Source organism: Periplaneta americana, chromosome 10 (genome assembly GCF_040183065.1).
Source record: "Periplaneta americana isolate PAMFEO1 chromosome 10, P.americana_PAMFEO1_priV1, whole genome shotgun sequence".
In the NCBI taxonomy this organism is placed as follows: Eukaryota; Metazoa; Arthropoda; class Insecta; order Blattodea; family Blattidae; genus Periplaneta; species Periplaneta americana.
The window spans coordinates 42,877,928-42,890,428 of record NC_091126.1 but is presented as its reverse complement, the minus strand read 5'-3'; the positions used below and the strand labels follow the sequence as shown (position 1 = coordinate 42,890,428).

Here is a 12,501-nt window from a genome sequence, read left to right as displayed (position 1 = left end):
TTACATGTATACACCTTTCACGCTCTATTGAGAGTTACAGTATGTCGCGTCACTGGGATCGCCCTCGTATAGTATATTACTGTACAAGTAGGTTGTGAATTCTCACCAAACTTAGACGGACTCAGCCCGAGTAGAGGTAGACTTATCTTGCCGCAAATATTTGTTTATGCAGGTGACTGTGTATTAATGGCTGTAGTATTTAAAGTACGACGTTCTTACAGCTCTCTTTCATACTTATATTAAGATTAGGGTTACCCAATGAACTCAAAATCAAGACATGATAGACGCCTCACTTAGATCGAAAACAGGAAACGTATGAATTTGTAAGAAACTTATCCTGTGTTTAATATGGACACTATCATTTATTTACTATAGGCATAATATCAGTATCACTTATTTATTTAATATGGAGAGGTTTGGACAGTTCAGTAATGCACTTTATCTTATCACGTTCTTATTTGGCTTGGGCATTGCATTATTAGTTTATTACCATTTATTTTAGAGACAGAAAATCTGTGTATCACCACCACAGCATCAGACATGCTTCTCAGAACTGTGAACTAAAGGAAGGAACTTTGTTTTTGAATGAGCTTGTGAAGTTCACTGCAATTTACAATTTTCGTATTATACTGTAGCTGCTGAATTGCATTTATTAATGCGATTCTTTGTTGCGATTGTATGTTACTGCCTTAAATAAGAAGATACAGTAGAAATAAAATAGAATGTCAGAAAAAGTAACTTAAGTAATAATCTGTCCCCTCTTCTGTCCATTGAGCATTCATCAAGTAAATACTCTTCTACCGTTGGCATTATGCCCAGGTACAGAGAAATAAAATTCTACAATTTTAAGCATTAAGTGATAATGGATTTTCACAACGTTACAGTATGTTTCGTCACTGGGATCGCCCTCGTATAGTATATTACTGCATAAGTAGGTGTGCATTCTCACCAAACTTAAGGTACGGTGACACGTCGCTACTTTTGCAGCGCTGCAGTACAAAAAACTACGCAACTCTTTACTGCGACGTGTGAACAACGGTGCAACCCGAAAAGTAGCGGCTGACGAACCTGCTGCCCGCTACTTTTCCATGCTGCGCGCAGCTTAAAAGTAGCGACGTGTCAACAGGGTTCTCAGGGTTGCAGCCGCAGCATTTTTGATATCGGTTTTGTTGAAACTTTTGTTGCGGTTGCAACCAGTGTTACCACCCAAATGTGCCAATGATATTTGTATTGTTTGGATATATTTTAATGTTAAATGTGATGAAAATAAATTATTTGTAACAGTTATTAAATACACAACACAGTCTGAGCATAATTGCTGACGATATAATTTTTTTTTTTTTTCCGTAGCGTAGTTCCAAACAGGAGGGTTGCCAACATTGATTACGTGCATATGCTGTTGGTTATCATTTAAGTATATACTGTAGGCGTTTTTAAAAGCTTTATAGTAAAAATAATGTCAATTTCTGAATACTAGATACGACAGAAAAGCAAATAATAGATAAGAAAGCTTTCGCATGAGTTTCTTAATAATGCGAACATAACCACAAAATGTAGGCCTATATTGAGAAGTCAACACGGAGATGGAAACCTGCAGCATGACTGCGGCTGCAAAAGTAGCGCCTTGTGTGTGAACAGACTCGCAACCTCCAGTTGCAACTTTTGCAGCACTCGGGTTGCGCAGCACGAAAAGCAGCGTGAACGCTACTTTTCGTGCTGCGCAACCCGAGTGCTGTGCGCTACTTTTGGCTTACGTGTGAACACGACACGCAACTTTTGCAGCTGCGGTACAAAAGTTGCGCAGCAAAAGTAGCGATGTGTGACCGTACCTTTAGACGGACTCAGCCCGAGTATCATACCGCAACTGTAGACAAGGGGACGTCAATATAAGTGTAAGTGAATGTGTCCTATCTACAGGACAGTGGGTCTTAGGCCTAATAGTGAACATTTCCCTTTTCCCCCTCACTGCAATTTTTCAGTAATTTTCCCCTACGGCGATGGAAATTTCCCTCCATCTGGCAACACTGAACACAGTTTCACATTGGCATGAAATGTTTCAGTACATGAATGCTTCTGACAAGAACTATTAGTCTAAAAAAGAATCTTATTCAGACGCTTGTAATGCCCCATTTCGATTATTGCGATTCCTTGCTAACTAATGTAAGTTCACTCTTAGTTGAGAGACTACAACTTGTTCATAATGTGTGCATACGATTCATCTGCAATACTCGTAAATTTGACCACATAACACCTTCCCTCCCGTTACTTTCATGGGTGCGTCTGAAGGAACGAAGAACAATACATTCACTGTCTCTTCTGTTTAGAATCATGCATACTTCTACTCCGAATTATCTGTTATCGCGCTTTCAATTTCTTACAACTCTTCGAAACCGACATCAAGCACTTCTTTCTATCCCTCATCATAGAACGTCTTTATACTCATCTTCCTGTACTGTAGAAATACCTCGCCTCTGGAATTCGTTACCTAATGACGTCAGGGACTGCCGGACTTTATCACAATTCAAAATTAAATTGGAAAATTTTGTCTTAGTTAATGTTTTTAGGTATTGCTAGAAGTATTGATTTGTGTGTTTTTTTCTTTTTCTTTTTTAATCTAAATTAAAATTGCAAGTAACTTGTTTATGTTAGTTAATTAGTTAGGATACAATTAATTATGATACTTAATCACTCATTTAAAGTTTGTATGACTGCAACCTGTGTATATTTTTGTTTATAGTGTTTTTTTCTCTCTCTCTTTATTTTTTGTGTAGCTTTATTTTGTATATAGTGTATTTTTTCTGTTTATTTCTATTATTGTATTTGTATTCCTGGTGTTGTGGAAGAGAAGGCCTGATGGCCTTAACTACACCAGAATAAATAAATAAATAAATTTTAATGATATTTCGACATTCTCTCTTATGCTGCTCTGCCTTCCGTGGCCAAAGGCACAGTTTAAGTATTTAATCTCAGTGTCTGAAAACGAAAGCTAGGAAAAGAATTGGAATAAATATGTTAACAATTCGCGCGGCCCCAGAAGTGTCACGTGAACTGTGAACTTCTAAATGCTGTGAAAAATGGGACAACGGCATTCTACAGTGTCCTAGCCCTCCACTTCGACAGCGATCACTTCGAGTGCATGCGATCCAGATGTGATTTTCACTATTCTTATCCAGACAACTCTAACAAAAGACAATGAAAAATGGAAATTCGGATGTCAAGTTAACATTAAATACTGTATCGCAATTTTGAGAACGTAAACTAGCTTCTTTTCCCATATGCGGTTTTGGTTTAATTTAGCTTTTTCAATAGACATTGTTGTTGTTTAGTCAACTGTCGGAAAACAGGTTAGTGGACTATGTAGCTAATCGGCGATGTATGCATTGGAGAGGGAAAGGAACTGGCCACCCTACTCCATTATCTCCTGGTCTAGTTGCCTCATGAGTGATGCCTTATTGGAGTTACTTATAAGGTTCAAACCTGTCTTCTGACAGTTGACTACACAACAATAGACATTTGGAATTTATTTCTTGTTTCACAATCGGGATACTTTTTATGCAAGGAAGATTTATTTTGTGCCACAACTAGCATGCATATATTTTCGTCGATAAGTTGGAAACGTTGTCGCACAAAAATGATTCAGAAACGAGATACGGTAAAAAGAAACGTCATTATGTTGGCCACATTGCCGGACAAAGATGATTCATTGACATGTGAGATACCGCAAAAGGAAACGGTAGTAACCACTGTTGTGGATGGCATCATTTTCTGATGATGCGTTTATGTACATAGGGCCAGTTCTCTTGTCTACGCTTAGAAGGTTGGTTTCTGAAACTACATTATCTATTGCAACAAATGGATATATCATTCAATCAAACAGATCGTAAAATTCCGTTATTTATATCAATGCTACCCGCAAGATCTATCTATCTATCTATCTATCTATCTATCTATCTATCTATCTATCTATCTATCTATCTATCTATCTATCTATCTGTCTGTCTGTCTGTCTGTCTGTCTGTCTGTCTGTCTGTCTGTCTGTCTGTCTGTCTGTCTGTCTGTCTGTCTGTCTGTCTGCCTGCCTGCCTGCCTGCCTGCCTGCCTGCCTGCCTGCCTGCCTGCCTGCCTGCCTGCCTGCCTATCTATCTATCTATCTATCTATCTATCTATCTATCTATCTATCTATCTATCTATCTATCTATCTATCTATCTATCTATCTATCTATCTATCTATCTATCTATCTTATCTGTCTGTCTGTCTGTCTGTCTGTTTATTCATTAATTTATATGTCTACCTATTTATTGATTTATACATAATATTATTTATTTGTTATTTTGTTTTTGTTTCTATTTGATTTGTTTGGCGTTATTTATTTATTTTTGTAGCTATTTATTCTCTCATTATTATTTATTTACTAGTTTTTTTTATTTTACTCGGTTTCTTCGGTTCGTTTGCACATTTATTTATTTACAGAATTTGTTTCTTTTTTGTATGTTTATTTGTTCTTTATATTTCATTCTTTCAGTATTCTGCCCAAGAGCAGGTCTTTCACTGCAAACCAAGCTTTCTCAAATCTTTCCTATTTTCTGCCGTTTTACACGCCTCTCATACAAGTCAATTAAGACATTACTTATTTTTAATTTATTATTGCAATTCTTCCACTGGTCTTTTCTTGTCTGTCATCAATTCTTCCACTACTTATACCAAAAATACTATGACACATCCTGTATGACACATTTCTCCTCAATCTACATCTCTTATTATTTGCACTTTTCCACATTGCTACTTTTTAGGTCTTAGTTTTCTTTTCTCACGGTTTATTTCCCCTCCACACCATTTCCTTAAGTCATACTGTTTTTTCGCCTTGTTTTTCCCCTCTTCCTTCATCACAGCTCCCTGAACTATCTCCTACTTGCGTTACTCTACTTCTCGTCAGCCTCGATTTATGTAGATGTTAGTTCCTTCACCCGCTTCGGAATTGCTCCCATCTGATGTCCACTATTTCCATTCGCTTGCATTGAGGTCTTGTTCTGCTGTGGTTGCTGAATATCAGTTCGCGTCACTCTTGATTCCTCTTCAGTTGACGTCACTGCCTGCTTTCCGGAAATGTTCGCTGAGTTTGACACGTTTGCATTTGTCTCGCGTACACTCACCACACTTGTGTCATTAACCTCGCCTTTAGATACGATATTCTTGATTTTTTCTTTCAAAATTTTTCTGTTCCTTTCCTTTTCTTCTGAGCCTACAAACGGTTCCTTTAACGTTACTAAGCACTCCTCTACACTAAAAACCAAATTGTTTATCTTAATTTTGTCCTTGATGAGTTTCGCGAATTGTCCATTTTTTCGTGCTGCTTTAAGAAAAGGGATTAAAACTCTTCTACTTCTCACTTCGTAGCTCCAGTCGTTATCTATTCTGATCGTTGTGTTCCCTAGCATCCTCCTATTCTTCATAATCCTCTCCTTCGTAACCACACTCTTAAATTTTACTAATGTCGGCCTAACTTGTTCTGAATTTTGTATTTGCTTCTTTCCTACTCTAAATGCATTCTGTACTTGTCCATCGCTCGCGTCCATACCAAAACACTCCCAGCACACTCCTAATATCTTCTCATATGTATCGATACTCTGTTCTCTTTTTCTTCTATCCCGAAAAAAAAAAACACAAGTTTTTCCTCCTCTTTTCCTTCTCAAATTGATCCCATTTGCTTTTCAGAATTTCGTTTTCCAGTTGAATTTCTTCCATCTTCTTTCTTAGCTCTGCCATGCTCTCCTTCATTTCCATTTTGTCTTGTTTCACTGTACTGTCCTCCATTTCACTATTACGCACACTTATTCACCGGTTTAACACAGGTCAACGCCTCTACTACACGTTACTATCACTTAATTTGCACAAAGCGAACCGACTTCCTCTGCAACTTGCTTAAGACTATATGATCCATATATCTTAATGTCGTCTATCACCTGATATCTTTTTCTGCTCCAAACTTTCCTCTTGTTCACCATTCCTTCCAGTGCATCCTCCATTAAGCAGTTACTTCTTACGTAGTGATCCAGCTAATTTATTTTCCTCTTCCTGATCAGTTTCAGCATCTATCTTTCTTCACCCACTCTCTCCATCATAGCTTCATTTCTTCTTCTGTCGGCCCATTTCATACGTTCCATTCTTCTTCAGATCCACATTTCAAATGCTCCCAGCCGATTCTCTTCACTTCGTCGCAATGTCCATGTTTCTGCCCCATACAGTGCCACACTCTATAAAAAGCACTTCACTAGCCTCTTCCTTAATTCTTTTTCCAGAAGAACTCAAAAGATTCTTCTTTTATAACAAAAGGTTCCTTTGCCATTGGTTTCTGTAAATTTAAGTAACGTCGTCGGGAAGGTCTAATTTTATTAGTCAAATCCACTTTCCCCACTTCTATCGTGGGGTCTTCAGGAAACTTTTGGATGGAGTATGCGGAAAGCAATGGGAAGCTACTCCATTTATCATTCTCGCCCCCCAAAAACTGCAAACGTGGCATGATGAGTCTTTCTACAAAACTATAAATAATAAATATTTAAATTCATTTTTATATGTACAAATTATAAATACCGTATATATTGTTTAATTTCCTGATTGGTTTTACACTGTCGTACATTAGAAATCCCAGAAAACATTTATATCGTTTTTCGAGAACTCCAGGAAACATGGCGTGGTTAAAATTAATCACTCCTGAAATATTATCCGAAATATGTTTGGAATACAGTCTAATTTCATTTTAATTATTTTTCCTTATTTGTGATATTATATGTTATAATAATTAATAACACATATTTGTAATTAATTATCGTAATGTTAAAATAAAATAAAAGATTAGACATCAAATAATAATAACAAATTTATTGAATATTGAGGGTAAAACTGGGCAATATGAATTAAAGTATTGATATATGTAATATTATGTATTATGGCTAAAGCCGAAGTTGCGCAACTCGACAGGTGTTTAGCAAGCAATTCCATGAACTAGAATATGATTCCTTAATTTACATTTCAATCTGATATTGTCTGGCAGTCTCTGACATGATCAGGGAGAGTTTTCCAGAGCCGTGGAATCTATATACTGAATGATGATGAGTAAAATCTGTAGTGCTCGCGAAAAGTGACACAAGTCAGTTTCCACAAACCTTTTTTGATAATTTATTGACAACTTAAGGAACATCTGTTCGCTTAGACAAAATACATAGATATTCCTCCCATTACAATAATTCATACAGAAAAAAAATCAAATCGACATAAACCAGTGTAAATTGTCAATAAATTATCAAAAAAGGTTTGTGGAAACTAACTTATGTCAATTTTTCCAAGCACTGCAGAAATGATGTTCTGTGCAGAGGAACAGAGAGGAGGTGCTTGTTCCAGATTCGCGGTAGTGAAAGGTAAACAAAACGAGATGATAAGTGGTTGTGAAGGTGTGGATTAATTTAAATATAACAGTACTATTTAAGTAAGTGGATTCCAAGACAACAGTTCTAGTGACTGTGTTACATAATCGAATTTTCTAATATCACAAAAGAAACGAAAGCATGTATTGTGAACACGTTGTAGTCTGTGGTCTATAGTGAAGTTATTAAAGTGTACAGTGGTTTTTATAAATTGGAATTGACAACACTGGTAGCATAGTAACCGCAAGGCTATTGAAAACGACCTTGAAGGAGTCTAGACCGTATAATTCCTAATCTTACTGATAAGCGGATGTCTTTGTATAATAAAACGCTCAATAAGCAAAATATTCGCCAGTATGTTATTTGCGCTCTGCTTTGTAAACAAGATTATTTCTGAAGCGGTTTATCGGGTGAGTTGACTTGTCCCGCTCCTATACATGAATCTAAAAATAGAGATGTTTTTTTCTTCCTAGGTTGAAAATTAATATTTCCCTTAACCTGTAAATGCCCAAAACGATTTTGTTTGAAATTTCTATTATACTTACACAAAAGTCTATGTGAATCTGTACAAATAGTTATAACTTGTTTCTGAAAGGAAAAAAATGATCACTTCTCAAGAAATGACTGTTGCGAAAACGCAACACTAGGCAGATATGTATAATTTTTACCCTGGAATAAAATTGGTGACTAAATTATAGCTGAGACTAATGATGAGTATTTTCAAGGGTATTATAGCAAACATATTGCACTTTTATTAATCAGGAACGCCAATGTTTATGATGTTATAACAATCAAAATTACATTTTACTCAAATTATATGGCAGAATACATAACGGCAAATAACATCGTCACATACGAAACAGAACTGCAATTCAGACTTAGAAAAAAATACATTCAGTTATTCGTGCCGTAGTGTTTACATGAAATAGGTCACAGCCTGTTCCCCCCCAGTTTCATACCCAAAATTACATTATTTTCTAACGGGCATGAAATGCAACAAAGCATTCATTGTGGAGAGCTACTTTACACTTTATGTAATGGTTATTTGTTGTGGATCTACAGAGTACACATTTTGTGCGCTATGCTCGAGAATGAGGGAGGTGGCCAAGGTTGTCAAATCTTACATCGTTTGGCACTCGGGAAGCTATTGGTGTCTTCTGGTCCTGTTTTGGATCTTCATGTTCCATAAATATTCAGAAGTATGAAAGCAATGTTTCATCGGAATTCCAGCAGATCATTTGTATTAATAGTTTTCACACCGCCTTTTGTGGATGAGTTGTCCTCTATCCGCAGTTACCTGCCTGTCGGTCTATCTATGACAATCTGCTTATCTTCTATTTGGATTTACCTGCCAATCCATCTATCTGTAACTGTCTGCTTGTCCTCTATCCGCATTTACCTGCCTATCACTCTATCTGTGACAGTCTACTATATTCTATTCGCTTTTACCTGCCAATCCATCTATCTGTAACTGTGCTTGTCCTCTATCCGCATTTACCTGCCTGTCGGTCTATCTATGACTGTCTGCTATCCTCTATTCGCATTTACCTCCCAATCCATCTATCTGTAACTGTGCTTGTCATCGATCCGCAATTACCTGCCTGTCGCTCTATCTATGACAGTCTGCTATCCTCTATTCGCATTTACCTGCCAATCCATCTATCTGTAACTGCCTGCTTGTCCTCTATCCGCAGTTACCTTCCTGTCGGTCTATCTATGACAGTCTGCTTACCCTCTATTAGCATTTACCTGCCAATCCATCTATCTGTAACTGCCTGCTTGTCTTCTATCCGCATTTACCTGCTTTTCGGTCTATCTAGGACAGTCTGCTTACCCTCTATTCACATTTACCTGCCAATCCATCTATATGTAACTGCCTGCTTGTCTTCTATCCGCATTTACCTGCTTGTCGGTCTATCTATGACAGTCTGCTTACCCTCTATTCGCATTTACCTGCCAATCCATCTATCTGTAACTGCCTGCTTGTCTTCTATCCGCATTTACCTGCTTGTCGGTCTATCTAGGACAGTCTGCTTATCCCCTATTCGCATTTACCTACCAATCAATCTATCTGCAACTGTGCTTGTCCTCTATCCGCATTTACTTGCCTGCCCGTCTATCTGCAACTGCCTGCTTATCCTCTATTCGCATTTATCTGCCAATCCATCTATCTGCAACTGTTCTTGTCCTCTATCCGCATTTACCTGCCTGCCCGTCTATCTGTAACAGTCTGCTTATCCTGTATCCGCATTTACCTACCAATCCATCTATCTGCAACTGTTCTTGTCCTCTATCCGCATTTACCTGCCTGCCCGTCTATCTGTAACAGTCTGCTTATCCTGTATCCGCATTTACCTACCAATCCATCTATCTGCAACTGTTCTTGTCCTCTATCCGCATTTACTTGCCTGTCCGTCTATCTGTAACAGTCTGCTTATCCTATATCCGCATTTACCTACCAATCCATCTATCTTTAACTACCTGCTTGTTCTGTATCCGCAGTTACCTGCCTGTCCGTCTATCTGTAACAGCCCGCTTATCCTATATCCGCAGTTACCTGCCTCTCGTTCTATGACAGTCTGCTTATCCTATATCCGCATTTACCTCCCAATCCATCTATCTGTAACTGCCTGCTTGTCCTGTATCCGCAGTTACCTGCCTGTCCGTCTATCTTTAACAGCCTGCTTATCCTATATCCGCAGTTACCTGCCTCTCGTTCTATCTATGACAGTCTGCTTATCCTATATCCGCATTTACCTACCAATCCATCTATCTTTAACTACCTGCTTGTTCTGTATCCGCAGTTACCTGCCTGTCCGTCTATCTGTAACAGCCCGCTTATCCTATATCCGCAGTTACCTTCCTGTCGGTCTATCTAGGACAGTCTGCTTATCCTATATCCGCATTTACCTCCCAATCCATCTATCTGTAACTGCCTGCTTGTCCTGTATCCGCAGTTACCTGCCTGTCCGTCTATCTTTAACAGCCTGCTTATCCTATATCCGCAGTTACCTGCCTCTCGTGCTATCTATGACAATCTGCTTATCCTATATCCGCATTTACCTACCAATCCATCTATCTGTAACTGCCTGCTTGTCCTGTATCCGCAGTTACCTGCCTGTCCGTCTATTTGTAACAGCATGCTTATCCTATATCCGCAGTTACCTGCCTCTCGTTCTATCTATTTCAGTCTGCTTATCCTCTATTCGCATTTATCTGCCAATCCATCTATCTGCAACTGTTCTTGTCCTCTATCCGCATTTACCTGCCTGCCCGTCTATCTGTAACAGCCTATATCCGCATTTACCTACCAATCCATCTATCTGTAACTGCCTGCTTGTCCTGTATCCGCATTTACCTGCCTGTCCGTCTATGTAACAGCCTGCTTATCCTATATCCGCAGTTACCTGCCTCTCGTTCTATCTATGACAGTCTGCTTATCCTCTATTCGCATTTATCTGCCAATCCATCTATCTGCAACTGTTCTTGTCCTCTATCCGCATTTACCTGCCTTCCCGTCTATCTGTGAGAGCCTGCTTATCCTATATCCGCATTTACCTACCAATCCATCTATCTGCAACTGTGCTTGTCCTCTATCCGCAGTTACCTGCCTGTCCGTCTATCTGTAACAGCCTGCTTATCCTCTATCCGCAGTTACCTACCAATCCATTTATCTGTAACTGTCTGCTTATCCTCTATCTGTACTCACCTGTCTGTTGGTCTATCTGTATCTATCTGCCTGTCTTCTATTCGCATTTACCTCCCTGTTTGTTTGTATTTATTTACATGTCTGTCTGCGTTTACCCACTTGTCCATCTATACCTGTCCGCCTGTCTCTCTGTCCGCATTGGTTATCTTTCTGCCCATACCTACCTGTCTGTTTACCTATGTGTCTGTGTACTTGTCTACCTGTTCACCTACCTATATCTATATGCATCTATATTAATGTATCAATATCGATGTCTGTTAAATTGAATATTGTGTAGAGCCTTTCATTATTCCTTGTAAAATTCGAGCATCTAAATGAGCAGACTATGTCCCACCGACCGCTTAGAAAAGGAATTACATCTTTCTAAATTCCAAGTGGTCATCGGCTTTACACGCTTCGTACTATTTCGATCAGTGTATGTCTTTGTTTTCTAAACTTCGTATCTGCCGAGGATATGAATCAATGTTTAGTTTTCCTGTCGGCATTTCCTGTATTAGGGCTATCTTCCGAATGACTATAAATAGACATCCATTCAAGACTTTATGAGCAGTAAATATATACATTATATCACTTTTTAACTGACTCTAAGAGACAGAAATTTATTTCTCGATTAACGTCATAGCCTTCGAATGGTTCGTAGGCCCGTCCTTGAGGTTTAGAAAGTTTGAGGGGAAGTATTATCAAGTTGTAGAGAATTTTCCTAAGTTTTGAATGAATTGTACTTATTTGACATTTGTAGGATGTATTCAAATCGGATATACTGCATTTTCAAAATGAGTTTTCGAATAAATAATTTTTAATTACTGCCAGACGAGATTGGTTTTGGCGTCATGCCTTCACATCCAAATTAATACATACATACATACATACATACATACATACATACATACATACATACATACATACATACATACATACATACATACATACATACATACATACATACGTACGTACATACATACATACATATATTCGTTCATTCATTCATTCATTCATTCATTCATTCATTCATTCATTCATTCATTTTCATTCTGTGTTCGGCCCAAGGGCAAATCTTTCACTGCATACCCAGCTTTCTCCAGTTTTTCCTATTTTATGCCTTCCTCTTTGTTTCCTCATATGATCCATATATCTTAATGTCGTCTATCATATGACATTTTCTTCTGCCCCAAACTCTTCTCACATTCATCATTCCTTCCAGTGCATCTTTCAGTAGGCAGTTTCTTCTCAGCCAAGATATTCTATTGTTTATTTTCAGAATTTTCTTTTTTACAAGTAATTTTCTTAAGCTTTCGTTTCTGTATATAATAACAACATGTGCATTGCCTATTCAATACCAAAAAATACATAAAAAATTACTTGTGTTGTATTGC

At 38.0% G+C, this 12,501-nt stretch overlaps 1 protein-coding gene across 1 annotated transcript in view; it reads left to right on the top strand.

Annotated features, from left to right (window-relative positions):
* The first annotated feature begins 7,778 nt into the window (after positions 1-7,778).
* Positions 7,779-12,501, top strand: part of LOC138707614 (progranulin-like) — an 83,560-nt gene continuing 78,837 nt past the window's right edge. The window contains exon 1 of the mRNA XM_069837274.1: positions 7,779-7,829. The gene's annotated coding sequence lies outside the window, so the exon portion shown is untranslated. The remainder of the gene's footprint in view (positions 7,830-12,501) is intronic.